We start from the raw sequence: 23,941 nt of genomic DNA on the forward strand, positions 1-23,941 counted from the left end.
CTTTATTTTCTGATTGCAAATGGTATTGCAACTTCCACAGGCCTTGCCTGCCGTGTAGACTGGAAGTAGGAGGGGTGCAGTATGTACAGGGGCTGGGTGAAGGCTCTGGGAGGAGAGAAGACCGGACTAGGTGTCCTTTGTTATTCTTTTCTCCAAACCCTTTTCTGCGGTGTCTCCAAAATCCTGACTGCAAATGTCCCCTTGCCCTCTGGGTTCCTCTGATGATGGTGGTGGTGGGCATGTGTACGTGCATGCGTGTATGTTTCATATGAACCCTCTCAGTTCTAGAAATGGAAGAATCTCGAGATTTTTATTTAGGTATTAAAAAAATACAGTACGTCTCATGCACCAGTGTGGCCAATATATAGTCATTGTCTGTAGAGCAATTACTATAGTGATAGGAAATAGATTACAGAAATTGTTTATCTAACTAAAAAAATCTGAATTAAAATTGTTAACCTAGACAGCAACCTGCTTATTATGCAAAAACACTTATTCTATATGTTTGTGAGAACTAAAAATTTGTAAGTATTATTAGTAAAAAAAAAATCATTATGAAAAATAGTTATTGATTAAAAAAAGAGTCAGTGTTATCTACAATCCCCTGCAGTGCCAGGGGCCTCGCCCAGAGTGGGACCCTCAGTCCATGACAAAGGGTGAGCTAGAGAGTTTGTCTCCTTCTCTGCCTCTCTTGATTGATGCCACTTCCCTAACGCCTGTTTGCAGTAGAATGTTCCGTGTATGGGAGATGCAGAGATGACCGCAGAGCTTGGGCAGGGCAGGGGCCTTGCCTTCTGCAGGGTCGGTTCCCTGAGATGGTAACAATGCATGTAAAGGCCATAGCATGGCTCTGTTATGCAGTCATGTCTGGATTTGGACGTTGGCCAGACTTGCTGAGGGCAACATTTTGGATGCTTTTAAGTCAAGAGATAAGGAGTAGACAGAGAAAAGAGAGAGAGCGAGCCAGCATGAATGAACAACCAGCAAGGCGGATATGGGGAGAGGTCTTCCGCTCCAGGAATATCTGTGCCCTAACAGGTAAAACTGGAGGGGTGTTGAGGAGTCTCAAATCAGGGTCTCAGGTCCTCTCCAGAAGGGGTGGTTATGGAGGTGGCCCTCACCCTATTATCTGTCACACTTGGTCTCCACTGTCCCTCCAGGATGAATTCACAGTTGCTTCAAAGTTCAATAAGCCATTTCCCTGAATGCAGTTGAATGGTTCAATGCTCAGCACAGCACAGTTATTGACCTTGTGGCAGGCCAGCAAGGTCACCTCAGGACCCAAGGTCAGGAGCTGCCATATGGCCCTTTCCTCCCTCTTGACAGGCCTGGGAGGGGCAGGGATGGGGCATTTGGGAGAGTGTGAGGGAGTCAGAGCAGGGTTGGAGCTCTTGAGATCAGGCCTGATGGACGGTGGCAGTCTCCCGGGGACTGGGCTGCAGCAAGTCTTGCCCCGAGGTCATGCCATTCTGCCTTTTGCCTCCAGGCAGATAGGCACCAGGACCTCATCAGCCTCACCAGGGGGGTCAGCGCTTTCAGGGGAAGATCCACTCCCTTTGCAGTTGAACACAGGCTGCTTCGCTCTGCAGCCTTGTGGAGCCAGAAAAGTCTTTAATTAAGGTCGGTGGTCTGGGGGTGATGAGGCGAGGGATGTCTGAGCCCAGACAGAACACTAGCCTGGTTTTCCCAGCATTTAGGGGGTAGCCATCACTGAAGTAGCTTTCTGGATATTTCAGGGACCTGGAGTTTGCTACGCCTCGACCCCCCACCACGGTGAGGTCTCTGGGACCTAGGAGGGAGGGGTGCTGGGCGGGGCAGTGAGTGCCAGTCTCGGAGGTCTCAGGGCCCACTTGGGACTCTCCTGGGCTCCAGTGAGTTTGGGTCCCCAGGCCCAGAAGGAGGTGGCCCCCTAATACACCAGCTCTTCCTGGAGGTCCGAGCCATACAGCTCGGCCAGCATCTTGAACCTGGTCCCCCAGTCGTTGAGGAAGTCGTAATCGATGTCGGAGTCAGACGAATCGGTGCCCAGGGAGCGGAGGGACTCGGCGACGGACTCAGAGCCTTTGTAGCCGTAGACGTGCAGCGTGTCGTAGGGCAAGCAGCCGCCATCGTGGTCCGCCTCGACCTTCTTCACCTCGATCATCGCGGCCATCTCCCTGGGCCCGCCGTGTGCCCTGGGCACGTGCTGCGGCGGCTTCTGCACCCGCGCATACAGCGGCGGCCGTGCGTCCGGCGACAGCCGCGGGGGGCTTGGCTCCGCCGCCGTGGCACACCGAGTTGAGCACCGACACGTCGTAGCTGGTGGTGTCCATCTCGCCGCCGCCCTCCTCGTCGTAGGTGACCAGCTGCTCGTGGATCTCTGGCACGCTCTTGCCGAGGGCGCGGACCTGCTTCCGGAGCCGCCACCGCAGGAAGATGAGCAGGGTGATCACTGCCGGACAGCAAGCAAGAGCGACAGCAGTTAGACACTGCCGGGCTGGGGGACCCCCGCTCCATTCCTTCCTCATCCCCGGAAATTCCAGGGCCAGGACTCCTCCATGACTTGTCCAACACGGACGCCTGGGGCTCCACCCGTCCCCGTGGGAGAGTCATCTGTCCCCACACTCTTGGTCCTGCCTGGCTGTCACAAACACTGGTGTGCATGAGCGGAGAGGAACAGAGTGGGGTTCGCTGGAGTTCTTTCTCCTCTCTCCCTCTCAGCTCTGTTTATCTGCATCCTCATTTCCTTCCTCCTTGTCCCACTGTGGCGAATTCTTCCACACCGTGTCCCAAAGGCCCGGAGGCCAGAGGTTGGGGCAGAAATGGGCGAAAGGATGGAATTGGAATTTGGAGTGCAAAGATTCTGAGTCACTACATTGTTGATGACTGTGTTGATGACAGTGGATATTGGTGGTGCCAGTGGACGTGGGACTCATTGCACGGGCAGCAGCCACCCTCTTGAGCACCAGCTGTATATGGGCTGGCACTGCATTGGGCAGGTGCTCATGTTACTTCACCCAACATAGACATTATTATCCCTATTCTACAGTTAAGCAAACTGAGCTCAGAGAGGCCAGGGGACTTGCCCAGAGTCCCATGTTCAGACAGTGGTGTAGACGTCGACCCTGCTGCAAGCTCTGAGGGGTGTGGCTGTGTGAGGGACTCAGCTCCCTGAGGGGGGCGTGGACTGTGTGGTACAGAGAGCTCCCCAAATTAGGCTCAGACCATCCCCTGGGCTCTGTCCTTGAGCCTTTCACAAACTGCTGCATACATAAGTATGTGGGATACCCAGGGAGACATCCTTCCTGAGCCTCAGTTTCCTTGTCTGTGAAGTGGAAATGATGACTTCTCTGCTCTGTTTATATTTTGGAAGGTGGTTATGAGGTTAAATGCAATTCTATGTGTGGTGGGGATGCCATCATCATTAATTATTATTAAAAGGGGAATCAGTCTGGACCTTCTGCTCCACAAGCTCCAGAAAGGGGTCATATCCAGAGGACCTTTCAGGGGAGACACTGAGGGTGCCCCACTGTATCTGACCTTGTCACTGTGGTGCAGGTGAAATGCACCACATGTATCTGACCTTGTCACCTCATGGCAGGTGAAATGCAGGATAATTGATACACCTCGGAGGAGCCCTCAACCATCAAATGATGGGGTTGGGTGGATAAACACCAGCTCCTCTTCCACAGGTGGAGAGACGCTGAGGTGTAGCTCTGGCTGCCTCCAGGTTCCCAGCAGGTGAATCTCCTTGTCCATGATGGTCACTTCCCTGATCCCTTGCCCTTCACTAGCTGCCTCCCCTCCCTGCTTGTCTACCCTTTTCCTTAGGAGGTTTCCGGGGAGCACCTCCCAAATAAACTACTTGCACCCAAAACTTTTCCCAGGACCTGCTTCCTGTGAAACCCAAACTAAGGCAAGGCCTAAAATGCTACTAAAATTTCTGAGGCCCAAATAAGGGGAAAAAAAAAAGAAATATCAAGGCTGGAGGAATTCTATGAAAGGAAAGAATGCCCCCAGGACATAGTCTAAACTAGACAATGTTAAATTTTCCACTTTAGAACTGGATTTTTTTTTTTTTCAAAATTAAGTGTTGTGTAAATACATGCCTGAACAGTGCCTAGCACACAGTAAGTGCTCAAAATATGTACGTTCCAGGAGCAACTGTTATGCATAAGTAAGTTATTTTAAAGTGGAGATGGCCTCTCCCCAATGAGTGCAGAGGGGTCTTAAGCCCCCTGCAACCCAGACGCCTGGTTCGGTGCAGCCGTCATCTTTGTGTGCCACACGTGGACCCTGAAGCCCGGGATAGTGCACAAGCCAGGGCTGCCTTGCAGGCTGGAGGAGGGGCTGGGCCTGAATTCCTGTCCTCTCCTCCTCCTGTGAAGCCCCTCCAGCCTCTCGATCCCACCCTGCCCAGCACTGACCTGTGATGGCGAGGATGCAGACGAAGATGGCCACCAGCGTCTGGATGCTGACGCCTGCCTGGGCAGCCACGTCCTCGCAGAAGGTGAACTCCCCGTGCTCACTGCACTTGCACACGGCCACGGCCAGCGTGCTGGTGCCTGTGAGGCTCGGCTTCCCGTTGTCCGAGATGAGCACGGGCAGGAAGTGGATCTTGACACGCCCCCTGTCAAATTGCCCGTACTTGACACTGATGTTGGCTGTATTATCTGGAAACGCCAAGGCAGTGGAGTCAGGCTCTGCCAGGAGCATCCACCGCCCTAGGCCACATGGCCGGGGAAGCGGCTCCCCAGAGAGCCCTCCCTGACTGCACCAGCCCGTGTATTGCCCGGGCTGTGTGTCTGCACTTTGCATCGCCTGCCTCATGTTTTAGCCGTTTAAGCGCAGGTCTACTCCTCCACAGATGGGATATTTTGGAAAGCTGCTTTGACCCAACTTCCAAGAATGGCTCGGCCAGAACGTAAAGTCCCTGCTTTCTGTTTCTGTGGGCGACTGATATGCCTGACCTCATCCCCTTCCCTAAACGCACTCCAGTAACAGGCAGTTTTCTCTTTCAGCTCAATTAATTAATGACTGTTTCAAGCTTTGACAAGCAATCAGGAAAAATAAAGTTTTAAAGTCTTTTAGTATTATGCTAACTTCTAAGGATGTTTCTGCTATCCCTGAAAAGCCATTGTTATAAAGGAAGCTTACAACAATAAAAACAATGCACGCGTTCCTGCGAGCACAGAGAGAATAGTTCCATATGTAATGGAGGGTTTCCTGGGCAGTCCGGAATGGGGATATGCTCTGATCCAAATATTGGATCCTCCTCCCAGCTCCAGTCAGCAGTTTCATGTACATAAGAATTCCCCAGGGAGCTTAAACACACTGATCTTCAGACCCCTTCCCCTCCTCCTAACGTGTGCACGTGTGTACACACACACACACACACACACACACACAGATTTCTGATTCAGTGATTGTGGGCAGAGGCCAGATAATCTGTCCTTTGTAGGCTCCTGGGAGGTTGTAATACCAATGATCAGAAGAGGGCCCAGGATCTACTGAGCCACACTGGGTTGGCACACTCAAGAAGCCAGCTGAGAGCCAAGGAAGCTGCCTTTTAGATTTCAAACAAAAGCCAAATACATTTCATTATTCATCATTACATTTCAATATTAAGTCTATTATGATTGAAAATAAAGGATATGCCATTGACATTTTACGGGAGAAATTAGAGATTTTGACATACATGACATTCACTATGTCAGTGAATCTGAGACCAACAGACTTGCCTCCTGGTTGCATACAGGTGTCCTTGGGGTGGGATTGATGCTCTCTTCCCCATTGTCGATCCCTACTCTGAGGTGGGCATTGGGGATGGGGTGACAGGTGTTTTTGCCACATGATTTACTTCTAAAGACAGTTGAATGTTGAATGGTCCTTCGTTGACTGTCTACACATCACGGACCTTCCCTATCCCACAGGAGGCTCCTTAAGGACAGGCTGTGTCTGATTCCCTGGGTTTGTCCTCTCTTCTCAGGGACCCCACTCCTCAAATTTTCTCAGAGGTGGCAATAGGCTGTTTCAATACAGGGGTCCTCAGCAACCACAGTTTCACCAATCAAGGACAAGCGGAGATCCCAACCTGTGCTGGGTGAAGGATCACTCAATTTAGACCCAAGGGGCATTTTCTCTATTTTTCTGAGGAAGTTGCAGAGGCCATGGAAACCTGTCTACATCGGCTGGCATTAAATCAACTCAGCATCATCACTCTAGAAAGGAAATACTCATCAGAAGCTTGGATTGGTCACTACTGACATCACAGGACCCTCTGGGCTGTGATTGGTGGACCATACCCTGTTCAGGGGCCACCTAGTGGTAAGTCATCATTGTAGCTGAATTAAGACAAAGTTCACTGTATTCTTGGGATTTAGGGTTTCACATTTCCAGCTTGGAGTCTTTGGGAGTGACCTCAAAGCTCCCCATCACAGGACAGTTTGTAATTTTGCAGAGGCACAGAGATTCCAATGTGGGAAGGGATCCATAGCCTGCACCGCGTACCTGTTCTGTGATGCACACCCACTTGGCCATCTTATGGGGAATGGCAGGCCACGTGGACTTGGCAGTTTGGCCAGGGTGGCTCTGACCATCACACAGCCCAGGATTGTACAATGTATGTGGCCAGAGTTGTACAAAGTATCCCATAACTTGCAAATCCCAGTGGTAGCCTGGTCCTTGACCCTGGTTGCTTTAAGACTTAAATAACCTGACCCCTGACCCTGCTAAGAGCCAAGTGACTGGTTTGTTGCGCACCGTGATTATCCGTGAGGGTGAAGTTGCTGTCTTCAGTGCTCAGGGCAAATTTGAACTTCACGTTTTGTGGTGTTATGTTCTTGTCTGTTGCAGAGATCCGCAGGACCAGCTGGAGTGTGTAACACAGAGGATGGTCAGTGGTGGTGTTGGGGTGGCCTGGGGCTCAGTGATGGAGACTTTGGGTTTAGATGTGACCATGGCTGCCTCTCACCTGCAACACTAACATAAATGGCTTTCATAAGGACACTCTTTCTACCAACCCCTGTACCCCCCCAATCTACTCTCCATACAGTGTCTCTTGAGCCTCAGTTTACCCATCTGTAAAATAAGGATAATGTTACTTTCTCCAGGGCTGTTGTACAGGTTACATTAAGCTCAGTAGAACTCCAGCTGACTGGATGGGAGGTTCGGCCCCTAAGCCTGCCCCACCCTCCTACCTGAGCCAGACTCACCTGGCCCTGGGCTGCATTTCTCACACAATTTTGGCTCATAGGGCTGGGCAAATTCTGGGGCGTTGTCATCCACATCCAGAACTTCAATGTGGACCTGCACGATGGATTCTTTGCCTGTGGGTGGTCCCTGCACGGGAGAGGACTTGTCACCACTGGGGACTCAGCTGATGCTGGTCCTGAGTGTGTGGGGTGTGGATAGGTAGTCCTGGAGGGCTGCTCCATGAAAGCTGCTTTTTGGAAGGAGAGGGGGCTATGGACCTCTGAAAGAGAGGCCAGGAGTGGTGTTCTGGATGGAAGGAGTGTGAAAGAGGAAGGGGCAAAGCTTCATATGTAAGAAAGATTACTGATGTATTACTTGTGAGAATCAAAAATGTAAACAATGTAAGTGCATTTAAAAAGGTCTCAATTAAATTAACGAAATCAATAATTTACTTAAGTAATTAAATGGACTTAAATAAATAAATGTAGTTTTTTTTTTGTTTTTTTTTTTAAAAGATGACCGGTAAGGGGATCTTAACCCCTGACTTGGTGTTGTCAGCACCACACTCTCCCAAGTGAGCCACGGGCCGGCACCTAAATGTAGTTTAATTAAAGAAATAAAACAAAATAATTACAAAAAAACTAAAAAGGTAAACAACCTAAAAGATGCTGAGATTGGGTCAATAATTTAGGCCACTGAAAAAGAATGGAATATATGACCATTTACAATGCCCATGTAAATTACGTTTTAAAAATGTAATTAAAAAATTATTTTAGTACCATGGGAAAATTGTTCTGGAATAAGGTTAAGTAAAAACACAGGATATTTTATACAAATATTATGATCTCACTTATTTAAAAATATGTATAGAAAAAAGACAAGAGAAAATACACTAAAGTGCTAACAGCATTATGAGAGGATTGTTTTCTTCTCCTTTTCTGTATTTTCCATATTTAAAATCTTTCTAATTTTAAAATTATATGAATGGGGAAGGAAGGAGCAAAGATTGGTCTGGAAAACATGTAGGAGTCTGTCCTGAATTTGGGGCATAGCTGCCAGGTTGGGAGATGTGAGGGTCTAGGTGGGCCCAGCAGGGGGCAGGGCCCTCCGGGGTAGCACTGGTGGGGTCTTGGCCACAGTTGCCCCTCTCTGGGCCCTTGGGGGATCCTGGGTACAATGGGAATAGTCCTTCTCCTGGAGGATGGTTGGGATTTTTCAAATAGATAAAGGAAACTCTAACACTTGCCCACAAAAGTTACACAATTTCTGGAGAAACTATCAATCTCAGAGTTGGAAGCTGCTTCAGATTTTGAATCCACCCCATCAACTGGGGCATAAACAACCCCCAAAGGAGTATTTCCCAAACATCCATGATAATAAGAACCACATGACACTTGTTCCATGCACATTCCCAGGCGCCATCTCTGGCTCCCTGGACCAGAACCTTCAGGGAGGTGTCTGAGAAGCTCTGTTTCATAGGTGCCATAGGTAATTCTTATCACAGAGACATCTGCGCACCTGCTTTATAACAGTGCTTCTCAAACTATGATGTGCAAGAGATTCTGATGTTCAATATGGGGGTGAGGACCAAGATTCTACACTTCCAGCAAGGTCTTAGGAGATGCAGATGCTACTGGTTCAGGGACCACACTTGGGCATGGAAGCTCCATCACATCCCAGCCAAGGGGTGCTTCAGCAGGTGCTTGGAATGCCTTTAGAGACCCCAAATGACAGATTATGCCAGTTTTGAAAGAATGAGGGTAAAGGAAAAGAGCCCAGGTCCCCTGGCAGATGGGGTCACTCACCACTAGAATCCAGTTCTTCAGCCTCCACAGTCAGGTTATACCAGGGGTAGATTTCTCTGTCCAGTTCTTTCTCATTGTAAATGTTCCCTTGCTTGGTTATTCGGAAGAATTAGCCCTTGTCACTAGTTCTCCGGATGGAGTATCTGCCAGGGAAGAGAGTTTTATGGCTTTCATTGTTCTTTGCTGAGTCCAAACTCTCAGCATGACAGACAGGGCACTTCAGGACCTGTCCCCTGCATGCTTCCCCACCCTCCTCTTTCACGGCTCGTTGCACTCCAGCACTCACAACACTGAGCAGACCCACACAGCAACAGAGGGATCCAGGGGGTGGGATAATATCTGTGGTCTTAGCAATGGTGCTGTCACCAGGCTGAAGGTGCTACCTGAGACCATCAATAGCATTTTCAGAGTTGGGTAGGTGACACTCTACAACACCTGGAATTGGTTTTTGTGATCAGTGAAAAGAAAGTTGAGCAAGAGCTAGGAAGAAATGCAAAAGAACCTGGAAGAGATAAGAAATAATTAAAAAGAAATTACATTTGTGAAGTAAAAATTTGGAACGTTCCTTCAGAAATCAGGAAAAAAGTTACAAAGAGATTAATATACATATATGAATCTATATATGAATCTATATACACACATACGTATACACACACACAAACACACACACACACACACACACGCACACACGCACATATTTATATATAGCTACAGTTTGAGTTGTGTTCCCCAAAGTTTCATAACAGTGTTGAGAGTGGGAAACCTCAACATGGTAATTGAAAGGCGGGGTCTTTGGGAGGTGATTAGATTGTGACGAGACTATGCCTTCGTGAGTGGATTGATACATTCATGTAGAGATAAGTTGATGGTTTAGTGGGTGGTAATAAGTGTGGTTCTGATGGCTTTATAAGGAGAGTGAGGGAGTGGGTCAGCTCTCTTACTCCTGCCTTTCTAGCCATGTGATACTCTGCCTCGCTGTAGAGTGTCACCACCAACAAGAGCAAGGCCCTCACCACATGTATTCACTGGACTTTTGACTTCTGAGCCTCCAACACTCTAAGCAATAAATATCATTTCTTTATAAATTATCCAGGTTCAGGTATTCTGTTATAAGCAACAGACATGGACTAATATATATATATTACTGAGGAAAAATTCCAGAACAAATAGAATGGAAGAAATGACAAAAAATAAAACTTTTCTGATCTGAAGAAAGGCCTAAGTCTACAGATTAGAAGATGTCATCGATATCAGGCATAATTGTAAAAAGAGAACAATATTTGAGCATATCCTGATGACACTTTGAATTTCAAGGCTATGTGAAGGAATTGAAAAAGAGTCCAGACAGAAAAAATACATTCTTTGTAAAGAAAGACGAATCAGATTCACCCCGGATTTCCTTACAAAATTAAATGCTATCACACATTGATAGCAATTTTGAAAGATAGTGTCTGTGATCTCAGGACTATATGAGCACACCTAGGTGTATTAAAATAAGAAAGCAAAGCAAGTAAGGAATTTGTAAATATGCAAGAGCCAGAAAGTATATCACCTACAAAAATGGGTCCTAAGTTTTTTTTTTTTTTTTTTTTTTAACTTACTCCATCTAACCAAGAAATGTCTCAACATAAAGTAAAATCCTGGTTTGGAAGGAATTAAAATGAAACTATTGATTTCTTTATCATAAATGGGAAAGCAATGGTGTGTGTGTGTGTGTGTGTGTGTGTGTGTGTGTGTGTGTGTGTGTGTGTGTGTGTGTCTCTGTGTGTGTGATATTTTTAACTAGAAAATATAGGTCTAGGAAAACATTTAAAATTTCAAAAGTAGAAGTAAATCTACAGGTAGAAATAAAAATAGATGTATTCCATCCAATTATCTAGGAGAAAAAAGAGAAAGAAAAAATAGGCTGTATAGCAAAGGTGAGGGTAAAGAAAAAAGCCATTAAGTTTAAGAAATGGGAAATATAAAACAAGATAAAAGAAGTAAGATTAAACTTATCATTTATAATGAAAATGCAAATACATTAAACACAAAGCATCTCAGTGTAGATTAAAAAGCAATGCCAACTACATTCTATTTTCAAGAGACAACTTAATGCCAGATGACCTAGAAAAATTAATAGTAAGGGCTAGAACATTTATGTCAGGCAAATATAAATAACATGAAACCAGGACTGACAAACTTAACATCAGGCAACATGGAATCGAAGGCAAAATGTTTAAGCAGAACAAACTGGGTAATTTCCTAGGGATAAAAGTTGCAAACCTACTGAAGGTAAAGTAGTTACAAACCTTTGCATATGCAAAGCAAAAGTTTAGATATCCTAGGAAGAAATGAACAAAAATACAATCGTATTACTGCACAGGATGAGCTAATACAAAAACCAAATAACACCCTATCACTCGTAAATGAAAAGAAATAAACCAAGTCAATCTCTTAAATAAACCACTGGGTCAAAGGGAAAACAAAAACTGTAATCACAGAGTATTTAGAATGCAATGGTAATGAAAGCAGTAGTCCTAAAATATGAGATACGGCCAAAATGGAGGGACATATTTTGACCTTAATAAGAAGACCTAGTACCATAGAAATGTTAACTCTTCCAAAATTGATATATAAACACGATTCTTATTAGAATTCTAGTTTTTTTAAAAAACAGATAAAAGATTTTTAAAGTTCATACGAAAGAATAAAAGAGAATGGATAAAAATTATATAAAATAAAAAAAAATAGCAAGGGAGGGCTTGCCTTATATGTACTGAAATTTAGCATAAAGCTTCTGGAATAAAACAGATTGGCTCTGCCACAGAACGATAGAATAAAGAATTCAGAAATAGATTGGTTGTTCTCTTGATGGTCATATCTCGCTAGATGGGACCTGTGGGAACCATGGTCTAAAGGAAGGCTTCAAGGTAGAGCAGAGGACAGACAGCTCTGGATGGCCAGGACCATGCAAAGTGGGGTGCGCAGGCAGGACAAGGTCCCAGCAGCCCAAGTGGGTTAGTGGAAGATCTTGGGCTACTCCTTCTGCCTCTGCTACTTCCCATGCAATGCTGGGAGAAGCCAGTTTTCCTCTCTGAGTCCTGGACTCAGACGAGCAGACATAAGAACATCAGTGCCAGAATTGTCATTGTCATTGTCATCAACACAACCACCAAGTGCTTACCCAATTCTGCACCAAATCTCATTGGGGTCTATGGCTATCACCACGACAATCAGAGGTTTCTTCTGGTTCTCCCACAGCTGGAAGTGGTAGAAGAGCTGCTGGAAGTTGGGGGGGCTCATCCATATCTGTGATGTTGATGATGATGTGGGCTATGTTTCTGCTGGAGGTGCCTCTCAGGTATCCGAGGTTGATGGTGTGGTCCATGGCCTCGATGGTGAAGCTGTATTGCTGGATACGTTCATAGTCCAGGGGCTGCATTAGGGGAACGTTATGATGAGCACCTGCTCTGAGCTAAGGAGGTGGCATGTCGTCTTCACAGCAACCCTGCACGGTAGTACTAGGGGGTTGCCCATTTTGTGATGAGGAGCCTGTGGCCCGGACTAGTGATATGTCCAAGGTTATCAAGAGAGAGGCTGGGCCTGGCGTCTGTTTTCAGCTACCCCCATTCCATCTCAGCAGCCTCATGACCGCACCCCAACCCTGGCTCTGTGCCTGACCCCGTTGCGATTAATGAGGACATACAATGGATCAGCCATGGTCCTGCTCCCAGACTAGTGGCTCTATCCGCTGGTCCTTAAGGACTTGCCTTTTCTTTATGCCTTTTCCAAGGATGCTTCTCCTCCCCTTCATGCCTAATGAACTGCTGCTCATCCCTCAAGAAGCCAATCAGAAGCAATCAGATGCCCTCTCAGAAGCCCCTCCTGAGGAGGTGGTTGCTCCCTGCATGGTGTTGATACATAGCACTCAACACACCCGGCTATCCTTTATGTTTATATGTCTGTCTCTCCCACTCCCTGAGAGCTTCATTGACTCTGGAGGTTGTGTTCTCCCCTGGGTATCTTTAGTCCCCAGCATGGGGCAGGGCCAGAGAGGGACTCAGGCCCAGGACTCTGAGTCCTCTACATGGCAATCCCGGAGCCATTCTTATGCCCCGACAGGACTTTCCCTCCTCTCCCAGATACAGTGGATCTGACTTCTCTGTCAGAACCAGCCACTGTCCTTGGCCAACCATGTCCTGTTCCCAGGCACCCATTGTTTTCTTACTTGCTGATGGCTTTTTACTGGCCAGGACACAGTGCAGGCCAGGAAGTGCCAGGGAGTTAATGCCCCCAGGAGCAGCCCTCAGTCAACACTGCAGGGGTTTGGTGTATAAATACCCCAGCTCCCTTGCCCTCAGCTCTGCAACTCTGAGTTGTGTTCAATACTGTGCCCTGGAGGTACCCACTTGCCTACACTCCCATTAATGAGCCCAATATTAGCTTCCTTCTTTTCACATGTTGACATTCCTGGGGCTTCCTGGGATCACCTCCCACATAAATGATTTATAACCAAATCCTTGTGTCAGGGTTTGCTTCAGGGGTAACCTAGCCCAAGACACTGGGTTGCAGTCTCCATGAGCTCATGGCCATCTCTGAGCTGACCCAGAATGTTCTCCTTTGCTGGCTTCCGGCTCAGGAGCAGCCCCTGGGCAGAGGATGCCAGGAACCCCAAACCCCGCATCTGATGTCATTGCCACAGGCAAGCCTACAAACCTTCATGGGCTTGATGATGCCCTCATTGTGGGTGGGGTCTGTCTCGATGGTGAAAGTGTCCCTGTACTCGCCTTGCGCGATGTTCTACTTGGTCATCCAGTTCTGGGGCTCATCTAGGTCCTCCACAAAAGAGAGCCCAAGGGGCTTCCCACGCGGATGTCTTCAGGCACCACAAATGTGTACATGGCTGATGCAAATAGTGTGCCCCAAAGGGCAGTGGGTTAATCAGATAGACAAGGTGATTATACCTTTATATTATCCTACCTTATATTGATACAGGAAATGGACATGGATGAAATAATGATAACAACGATAATAATAAAAACCCTGGGATTCTGGCAAAGAGGTCTGCCCTATCTGTCCATCCCTCCATCCCTCTATTCATCCAAGTAGTTATTGAGCACCTACTGTATGCCAGTCACTTTGCTAGGGGACCTATCAGTTGATAAGAGAGACAAGTTCTGCCTTCAGGGAGTGTTTGCTGCGCACAATGAGGCCACTCCAGGAGAACTGGCCTGTCTTTGTGTGGCCGAGACTCTGAGTTGTGACATCCAGCACCAGAGGTTGCAAATGGACAGAGCCACGTGACTTTCTGGCCCGGCCTCAGCCAGGGCATGGGAAAAGCTGTTGGCACACATATTTTGGGGGACAATCAGTCTGTGGTTGGCATCAGAGCCCAGCCCTGGCTCTGGATACAGAGCTTTGCTGTCCCTCTGCTCTTTGGCTTGTGGGAATTTTCTAGCTGGGGCTTGAGTCTCAGGGCCTGGATTTTCCTGAGCCCATAGGATCTGGGTGAAACTGCTCCTATCTGTAGTGGGGCTCTGGGCACAGGGGTAGCATCCAGCAGGGGGCATGGTTCCCTCTCATCTGTGAGAATGTGGTTCAGGATGAAAGAAAGGCCCCTCCCTGCACCAAAAGGACTCCTCTAGGCCTTAGGTCAACCCGGGGATGGGTAGAGAGGGAGACGGACTCAGGGCTCCTCCTCCAGAGCCCCCAAGTTATTGAGTCCGGAGTGCTCCAACCCCCGACCTCCCCAGCACCCTAAAGGAGGGGCTCACTCTTGACGAGGATGGGGAAGTTGTCATTGACTTCTTGCAGAGTGACCAGCACAGTGGCCGTGCCCGAGTCCCCCCAGAGGCCCCGGGTGTCTTGTGCCTCCACCATGATCTCATATCTGGCTTGCAACTCTCGGTCCAAGTTATTGGTTGTCATGAGAATGAGTCCTGTAAAAGTGTCCCAGCTGGAGCCATGTTACCTAGGAGCTTTTAGAAAATACTGATGCCTGGGCCCTAGCCAGAGAGAACCTGACTTAAAAGCTCCCCAGTTGATTCCACTATGCAGCCATAGCTGAGAACCACGAGTACACATCCACTATTTCCACAGCCTGCACTGTGAGGCCAAAGCTGGTATACAGCAATTTGGTCCAATATTGGTCCTAGCCACCTGGAGCACTGTGTTGAGAAAAGTCGTGAGGACACATCCAGGCTCAGAGTGAGAGTGCTGTGATGGATTAATGATGTCTGTCTTCGTGCACCGCAGGATAGCAATGGTATCTGTGCTATGCACTTGACATCCCTCTGGAAGACAGTGAGCCCAAGGACTGACCATCTAATTTCCAGACTCAGTCCTTACAGTTTTTTAAGTCACAAAAACTATGTGGCTATGCTCACTCTATACGTTATCAAATTCAAACTTCACAGCTACACTACAAAACCAATATAGGCATTCCTATTTTCTAGATAAGGGAACTAAGACTCCCAGAGTTTAGTTGAGTTATCCAAGGTCTCTAGAGGGGGTTGGTAGCAGAGCCAGAGTTTAGAAACCAGATCTGTCTGAACCTGTACCCAGAGCTGCTAACCAGCATTCTCTGTTGCCTCTCGGTCACTGCTTGGGTAACAAGATCCTGCTTTTGTTCCCTGGACTTAAGTCCATGTCTTGGGCACCTGTCTGCTTCCTTCGTCCCTGACCAGCCACCTTGTCTTTGCTTGTGATACTGACCACCTCCATGGGACAGAGTGGTTCAATGATTGGTGACAACTGTCAGACTGGGTTCCTCACAGCATCTGCACCTGGAATATTCACAGCCCTCATCCCCCATCCCCCAAGTCGGTGCCTGCCCAGGACTGTTAGTCACACAGACCGGAATTATCGATGGAAAAATAATTTTCTCCCTTCAGGACTTGGTACAAGACAGAGGTGTGATCTGCCACAGTGTGGTCATCTGCGTCCACTGCTGTCACATGGAAGACCGAGGTCCCTGCAGAGAGAGAATCCTGAGGTTGCTGCACTGAGACTGCTGGCCCCTCACCTCATCCCTGGATGAGGGCAGATGGGACTCAGGCTATTCCCTGTCTCAACCTTCCCAGGTCTTCAGGGAGAAAAGGCTGCTTTGTTTCCTGAGGAGCTGGCATGAGGACAAAGTGCTGGCAGTGATGGGGGCCCAGCCAGGCCACCCATGAAGGGAGGCAAAGAACAGGTGGATTGTGCATTTATGAGGGAAATTAGGGAGAGGGCAGAGGGTTGGGTTCAGGTGGAGAAACCAAGGAGAGTAAGGGCTTTTCTCCATCTCCTGGAAGGGTGAGGACAAGGAAATGGGAAGGTTCCCCCAAAGGAGTGGTGTCACATCTCTCATCACCCCCTTAAACTCCAGGGTCCACATTTAACAGGAAGTTCTAGTCTCATGGCCCTGGCTAGGGACCCTAGACTGAGCGGGTGGAGAGGGAAGCCCTTTTCTGGTACCGTCTGGAGAATAGGGGAGGACTGAGGAAGGAATAATAACCTCCTGAACCTGGAGTCCAGGCTGGTGACACGCCTTATGGCCAGGGTTCTGCCCTCCACCCCACTACTACACGGCCTCTCGAGATGACTCTTTTTGCATTAGTAGCAGGGCTCGGTATTCTTCATGTACAAAGGCTACACTCTTGGTGTGCCAATCCTGCGGGTCAGAGGCAGTGGGTGGGATTTGCTCTAAAGAGTAGTGGGATATGTGTGTCTCTGATGGCCAGGGGTCAGTCCATTACTAGGTCTGAGCTCAGTTCATGATCAGGATCAGGGCTCAGTCCATGACTAGGTTCAGAGCTCTGTCTGGGGCCAGCTCAGAGCTTAGTCTTTAGGGACCAGAGTTTCAAGTCATATAAAGTGGCAACACAGTCGTTATAACCACTGCCCTGAACTCACTGAACCCTGACCCCAGGCAGTGAAGTGGTTGATGTGAGAAGTGCCTCCAGGATGGGGATGAGGGAGAGAAGATGGAGAGGGACAGACTGGGCACTTACCCACAGCCGACATCTCGGGCACAGATGCATTGAACAACCGGTGCATGAACACAGGCCAGTTGTCATTCACGTCGTGAACTTTGATGGTGAAACTGGAAGGAGAACCCAGGTCTCTGTTGGTGTCGTTGTCCACGATGAGGGCAATGAGGTGGTACTCGGAGGTCTTCACCCGGTCCAGCCTCTCAAAGGCATACACGTCTCCTGTGTCCTCGTTGACCCGGACGACCTTGCCGACAGACTCTCCTCTGATCAGGTACCTGGCATTCTTTCTGTTCACGCTCGACTTGATCTAGGAAATAAGAGGCAATGTGAGCTGGGAATGGGCAGTGGTGGCTGTGTGAGCGTGCATTCATGTAGGTATGTGTGTATGCACGTGTGCATGTGCGTGTATGTTCATGTGTGTGTATGTGCACGTGTGTGTGTGTGCATTGGCGTGTGGTGCTATGCAGGGGTCCTAGATGTGACACTGAGGCTTTTAACAAGGGCCTCGACTGGTCACCAGAGAGTTGTTCCTGCCCAGGTCACTGCAAATACCACATTGGTGTGAGTTGCGTAGCAGCACCCAATGTGCCTAGAATGATACCTGGGACATAGTAGGTGCTTAGAAAAGATTTTTTGAGTGGAAGAATATACTTGGTGCCATTGGAAGGCAAGAGAGATTTTTGCCCCTTTGCAGTCACTTAATTTCTCTGAGTGGTTGTTAACTCATTTGAAAAATGAAAACAATATCGCTTCTGATGTTGATGTTGAGTTGCTCTATGAGCACAACAGCCCTTTTGAAAATGAGTTCCAGGAAACACTGGCCTCCTTTGCTGTTCCACACAGTCAGTGGTGTGCTCAAGCTGGCTTGTGTCAGTGTGGCTTTCAAGAGCCAACTTAAGTTTTCAGGAATATTTGTGAGTTGGTTGTTAAACATAGCCATTATTAAACATGGAATTCTATAAACTTACAATTAAATAAATCAAATTAAAAACAAAGGTAACAGATATTCAGAGTTCATCACTTCTAAACTATTTTACTGTGTTCAAGAGGTTAATTATGTCTGTTATTCTGTGTGATGGAAATACTAAATAATGATGTGTTATCCACACCTTTTCCCAACTCTGCCCACAGTGACGTCACACTGGTTGATTGAAATCAGACATGGTGAGAGTATTTACACCACGGAATTGGCAATTGCTGCAGATCAGGATCTTTTCCCCTGGAGAGCCAGTTGTCAAACATTTATCAGCACACCGTTGGTCCCAGTCAATTTAGTTTTGGAATGGTCACAGTCTCCTGGAGACTGTGATTGTATAGTCCTGTAGAAAAGAATTCCAATGAGCTTTCTTTAACTCAGGATTTCCCATACTTACTAGGCCACTGAACTATATATTTTTTGTAACACATACTATTGGTGTCCTAAGATATGTGTGTTTCTGATGGCCAGGGCTCAGTTCATGATCAGGATCAGGGCTCAGTCCATGACTAGGGTTAGGGCTCTGTTTATGATCAGGATCTGGGCTCAGTTCTTATCGAGGGTCAGGGTCAGTCCATGATCAGTATGAGGGCTCAGGGTCATTGGCGCCCTTGGTTGGAGCAGCATCAGCAGGGTGGCAGGGTGAGAAGCCAAATGGCAGAGTGTAGGGAAGAGTCTGGAAGGTGAAGGAGTGGAGGCAGATAGTGAAGACCCTACCTCTTGGGTGGACAGGGAGGGGGAGAGGTTGGCAGCTGGTGCGGGCAAATCCTCTGGGGGCAGTGCTGTGGTACGTACGGGGCAGGTAGTTTCTGAGGTGATTTCAAGGCCCAGAGGCTGGGAGGTACAATGAGTAGCTGGACAGCAAGCAAGGAAGCCACCAGCTCTGTAACTGTGGCCTGTGGGGATAATGGGGACTCAAGGAGAGGGGACCGTCTGGGGCCTTGCATGAGTTGCTCAGGGTTAGGATAGCACGGCAGTTTTCAAATTTCCTTCTGGATCGGTGCGTTAGGACCCGCGAAGGCAGGAACTGTGGTGGGAGGGCACATCAGCTTGGACCTATTTTACTGGAGTTCTGCAGATGATTTCATGTAAATGGAAGTTTCTGTTTTCCTGTAGGCTGATGTTTCCTAAATAGAGTTTATTTTTTAGAACAGTTTTAGATTTACAGAAAAATTGGTAAGTACAGAGAGTTCCTATATGACTGTTCATCTTTACCCTTAGTATTAACATCTTACATTAGTGTGGTACATTTGTTATAACGAATGGACCAATAATGATAGATTATTATGAACTAGTATCCATCATTTATGCATATTTCCTTAGTTTTACTTCATGTCTTTTTTCTGTTTCAGGATCCCATCCAGTTCACCACATGACATCTAGTCATCGTATTTCTTTAAGCTCTTTTGGGCTGTGATATTACCTCAGACTTTCCTTGTTTTTGATGACCTTGACAGTTTTGAGGAGCACTGGACAGGTATTTTGTAGGGTGTCCCTCTAATGGAATTTGTCGAATGTCTTTCTCATGAGTAGACAAGGGTTATGGGTTTCTGGGAGCTTCTCCCGCTTTCTAATACCACAGTATTTGGACATTAACATCTCAATGCCAAAAGCCAAGCTGACCCATATTTATGGATTCAGAAGGCTGCTCAGGGATGTCTCCTGTTGTCCATCCAGGTCTGTAAAGAAAGGCTCCAGGCTCTGACCTTGATAAACAGGGACTTCCTTCCCTTGGATTACATCCTTGGGAGCCGGGAGGTGATCCTTAGAGCACTGTCCTAGCCTTTCCCAGGTACTCTTGTTTCTTCTCCAGGTGGATCCTCTGTCCCTGGCCCTGTGCAGGGTGCCGAGTGAACGCTGTTGACAGATGGTGGCAGACCCAGCACTCTTTCTGCTGCTGGCAGGCCCTGGGTGAGCCCTCCACAGCGGCATGTGATGCAGGTGGCCCCGGTTTCTGCTGACACTCCCTGTCTTACCCCACAGATTTTCCTTGGAACTAGCCATTCTCTTCAGAGGCTGATTCATGGCACAGTTATCCCACTGGGAAGGTCATAGGTGGGTTGACTATATTTTCCTCTATGACACAGAGCTCACATTCATGCTGAGAGTCAGGAACCTAGCCCTTAAAGGTTCTGTCCTGGTCTCACTTTGTGATCCTGGGCAAATTCTTCCTCTCTGAGTGGCCATGCTGGAGTATTAAAATTTGCCATCCATTCTGGATAGCAAGAAAAGCCTATGGGCATAGTCAGCTGGCTGGGGGTGGGACTGTGAGTGGAAATTCCCAGTTGGCCCCACCTGCTTCCTTTAGCTGGCAGGGCTTTTCTGGTGCTTCAGCCAGACGGGGATTTCTCTAGGACCAGAGGGCACCACTCACCACCACCACTGGAAGAGTACTTTGCCTGACATATTCTGCCCTTCTAGACTAGGGTGGGCAAACTGTTTCTGTAAAGGGCCAGATAGTAAATACTTTCAGCTTTGTGGGCCATATGGTCCTCATCACAACTTCTCAACTCTGCCATCATTGCATGAATTCTTAAATGAGTTGGTGTGACTGGTGACTGTGTTCTAAGAAAACTTTATTTACCAGACTGGGCTGTGGGCCAGATTTGGCCCACAGGTGGTTGTTTGCTGACCCCTATCTCCATGAGGTTGGGAACCATGCCTGTTTTTGCCTACAGTTGACTTCCCAGTACCCAGTCAAGTGCTTGAAACCGACCTTACTTTCTCTAGTACACTGACCCATACTTTCTTGTGACCAATGTTCAGATTCCAAGAAGCTGATGTGGTGAGATTTTAATGCACTCAGAAACCTTCTTCCTCACCGAAAACTCTCAAAATACCTCCTCCATCTAACTGTCACTGCATGTGAAATTCCATCATGTGGACCATTCCTTTGAATTAGACTGGAGAGTTTTGACATCAATGACAATTTGACATGGTGAGAAAATTCAGCAGTCACTCAGATTAGCTCCGAGCTCTAGGAAGGTGGGCTTGGATGGATACGTTTTAAAGGAGGACAAAATGAGGGTCAGAGCCCTAGGCACTGGCTTAGAGGTGGGCCAGGCACTTCACTCTGAGTGTCCTGGAATTTGAGGAGTGGTGTGGGGGTCATGGAAACAAGGATGAGATGCTCTGAGAGAAATGGGTTTTTGAGCAGGTTCAGAAGCCTAGACCAGGGTTGGCAAACTATGACCTGGATGGTTCACTTTGTTATCAGCACAATTTTGTAGATGGCTGCGCAGGCCTTTCCGGATCTCTCAGAGGAGAAAATTTAGTGACAGCTTTGGCTGGCTCTACCCTATGCCCTGAGCCCGCAGGCGAGGCTAGCCTTCTCAGGCTGAGCATGGGGTGGTCCTTCTGCCAGTGCTATCTTGTCTACAGACTGAAGGCTGGGAGAAAATGAACCATGGTGCTCACCATCAACTATACCACCACCTCCATCATCTCCATGATCACCATCATTATCACCTTCTCCTTCATGACTGCCATCGTCACAATCACCACTACTATCACCATCATCACTACCACCACCACCACCACCACCACCACCTACACCTTCACCACCACCATCATCTTACCCCTTCACCATCAACATCATAACCTCCATCACTACCACCACCACCATCAGCATCCTCACCTTCCCCTTCACTATCACCAGCACCACTACCACAACTATCACCTCTACCATTTTTACCCCGATTGCCATCACCCTCACAATCATCACCTCTACCCCCACAGCCATCACAATATCTACCACCATCTTTACCATTATTATCATCCCCACCACCACTGTCACTATGGGCCAGCTGCTGATGGCTTCTCCTGGCCTGGGGCCTGAGCATTACCTTGCCCACATAGTGGGGCACTGAGGTGTTTCTCTCTTCATCGATGTGCATCTGGTTCCAAATATAGTCTCTCTTCTGTTGCCAGAGGGTGGGCAGCATGCTGGGAGTGTTCAGTTGGGCAGGGTTAGTGCCTGCTGTTGCTGCTGCAGCTGCCACCAGCGAGCCCAGGCAGGCACCCAATACAGCGACCAGGATCATGAGCTTCTGCACCTTTCCAGGAGAGACAGATCTGGGGAAAGAGGAGAGATACCATCAGGGCATGGTGGCTACTGCCCAGGGTTGTGGGCATCTCCCATGGAGAACTGAACAACGTTTGTCCATTCACTCCTTCACCCTTCACTCTCAGATGACACCAGCAGAACCAGACCCTGTCCATGCCCCCAAAGAGCTCAAACTCTGGGAGGCAGAAGACAGACACAGAAACAATTGCTACTTGCAGGCCATGCGTGCTAGAATGGAAGGAAGTGCTGGGGATGTGAGAACCCAGAAGAGGGGCTGCAGGAAGGGTCTCCCAGAGGAGGGGGTGATGCTGATGCTGATGGTAGCTCCAAAAGCTCTATGCATGAGCTCCAGAGCTCATGCCTGGAGAGAGACAAGGACCCACAGGGTGCAGGATGAAATGGGCTCCTCCCCTGGCTGTCCCCTGAGGGAGAGGTTGGACTCTGTACATCCCAGGAGGTTTCTAAACTCGAATAACATTTCCCCAGGCCCCAGGCCTGGTGCCAGGCTGGCCTCACTAGGACCTAGGGTGTCTGATCTGGGCAAGCTGACCTCTAGGCCCGCTGACATTAGCAATCAAGGCCCCTGCCCTCTGGTTCCTGCCTCTGGCCCAGAAGGAAGTGGACTCCTAGGGTGGGGGTGGAAATGTGGGGTCTTTTGTTCAAAAGTTGGTGGGCCCAGAATGCAGGTGCCACGTGCCTGGCAGAGGGCCCTGCCTCCTCCAGGCCTCAGTTCCTCAGCCGCAAAGGAGGGGGTCGAGCAGGGAGAGATCTCACGCCCTGGACGTAGGATGCTCCAGGCAGGAGGAAGGCAATGAACAAAGGCTTGGGGCAGGGAGTGGGGAGGTTGGGAGTCCTGGTCAGGAAGCTGGTCCTGACTCAGGGGAGGCTCGGGCCCTGTGGGTCACTTCCTTCTTTGCCCGGAAAGCAGCAGCGAGTCTTGGTTCTCTCTTCATCCCTCAAGTGAGAAGTGACTCAAAGATGATCAAGTAAAACAAATGGAAGTGAAACCAAGGAACAGGGAGAGAGAAAGTTCTTAGACTTCTGGGCAGGAAGGGTGACAGCCCAAGCTCTGAGCTGGTGGCTGTTGGGCGCCTACTGTGTGCCAGGCTCCATGCTGGGCAGTGGGATGCAGCAGAGAGCGAAATGATGGGACCTGCCTTCAGGGAGTGCATGCTATAGTGGGAACAACAGGAACACAAGTAGAAGGAAAAACATCAGCTGGTGATCAGAGTGTTCAGGGAATGATGATGGGGCTGCCACAGAGAGCGGTGGCAGCTGGCGGAGACTATGAGGTTAAAGAAGGCCTCTGGGAGAGCTGACCCTTCAGCCACCGCCTGAGTGTCAGCCATAGGAATGCCAGGGGAAGAAAGGGAATTCCAGGCAGCAGCACCTGCCTGTGCAAAGGCCCTGAGGTGGAAGAATGGTTAGTAAGTTTGAGGAGGAAAAGAAGTCCCGGGTCAGATAGAAACGAGCAACAGGGGCTGGGGTTCAAGAAGTGGCTGGGTCAGTGAGATAGGCTGAATATCCACATCCTAATCCCTGGAACCTATTAATATGTGGGGTGGTCTCAATGTACTCACAGGGTCCTCAGAAGATGGAGGCAAGAGGGTCAGAATCAGGAAAGAGAAGAGGTGATGACAGGAGGCTGAAGCAACGTGAGGCTACAATCCAAGGAATGCAGGTGGCTCGAGATGCTGGAAAAGGCAAGGACATGGATTAGACTCCAGAAGGAATGCAGCCCAGATTGTAGCACCTGAGCGCTATTCAGTACTGCTGACCTCCACAACCGTAAGTCAATAAAGAAATAAATTGTTGCTGCTTTAAGCCCCCAAGTTTGTGGTAGGTTGTCACAGCAGCCATAGGAAACGAATGCAGTTGGGCTGTGCAGGGCCTTGTAGGACAGGGCCTGGGGAAAAGTGATGTGATCTGATCCAAAGAGATCCCAGCTACGGTGAGGGGAGTGGCT

At 48.5% G+C, this 23,941-nt stretch overlaps 1 pseudogene; it reads right to left on the reverse strand.

Annotated features, from left to right (window-relative positions):
• Positions 1 to 1,909: 1,909 nt before the first annotated feature.
• On the reverse strand, positions 1,910 to 21,976 carry LOC134389072 (cadherin-5-like; annotated as a pseudogene).
• Between the last annotated feature and the right edge of the window lie 1,965 nt (positions 21,977 to 23,941).

The sequence above is a fragment of the Cynocephalus volans genome, chromosome 10 (assembly GCF_027409185.1).
Source record: "Cynocephalus volans isolate mCynVol1 chromosome 10, mCynVol1.pri, whole genome shotgun sequence".
Classification (NCBI taxonomy): Eukaryota; Metazoa; Chordata; class Mammalia; order Dermoptera; family Cynocephalidae; genus Cynocephalus; species Cynocephalus volans.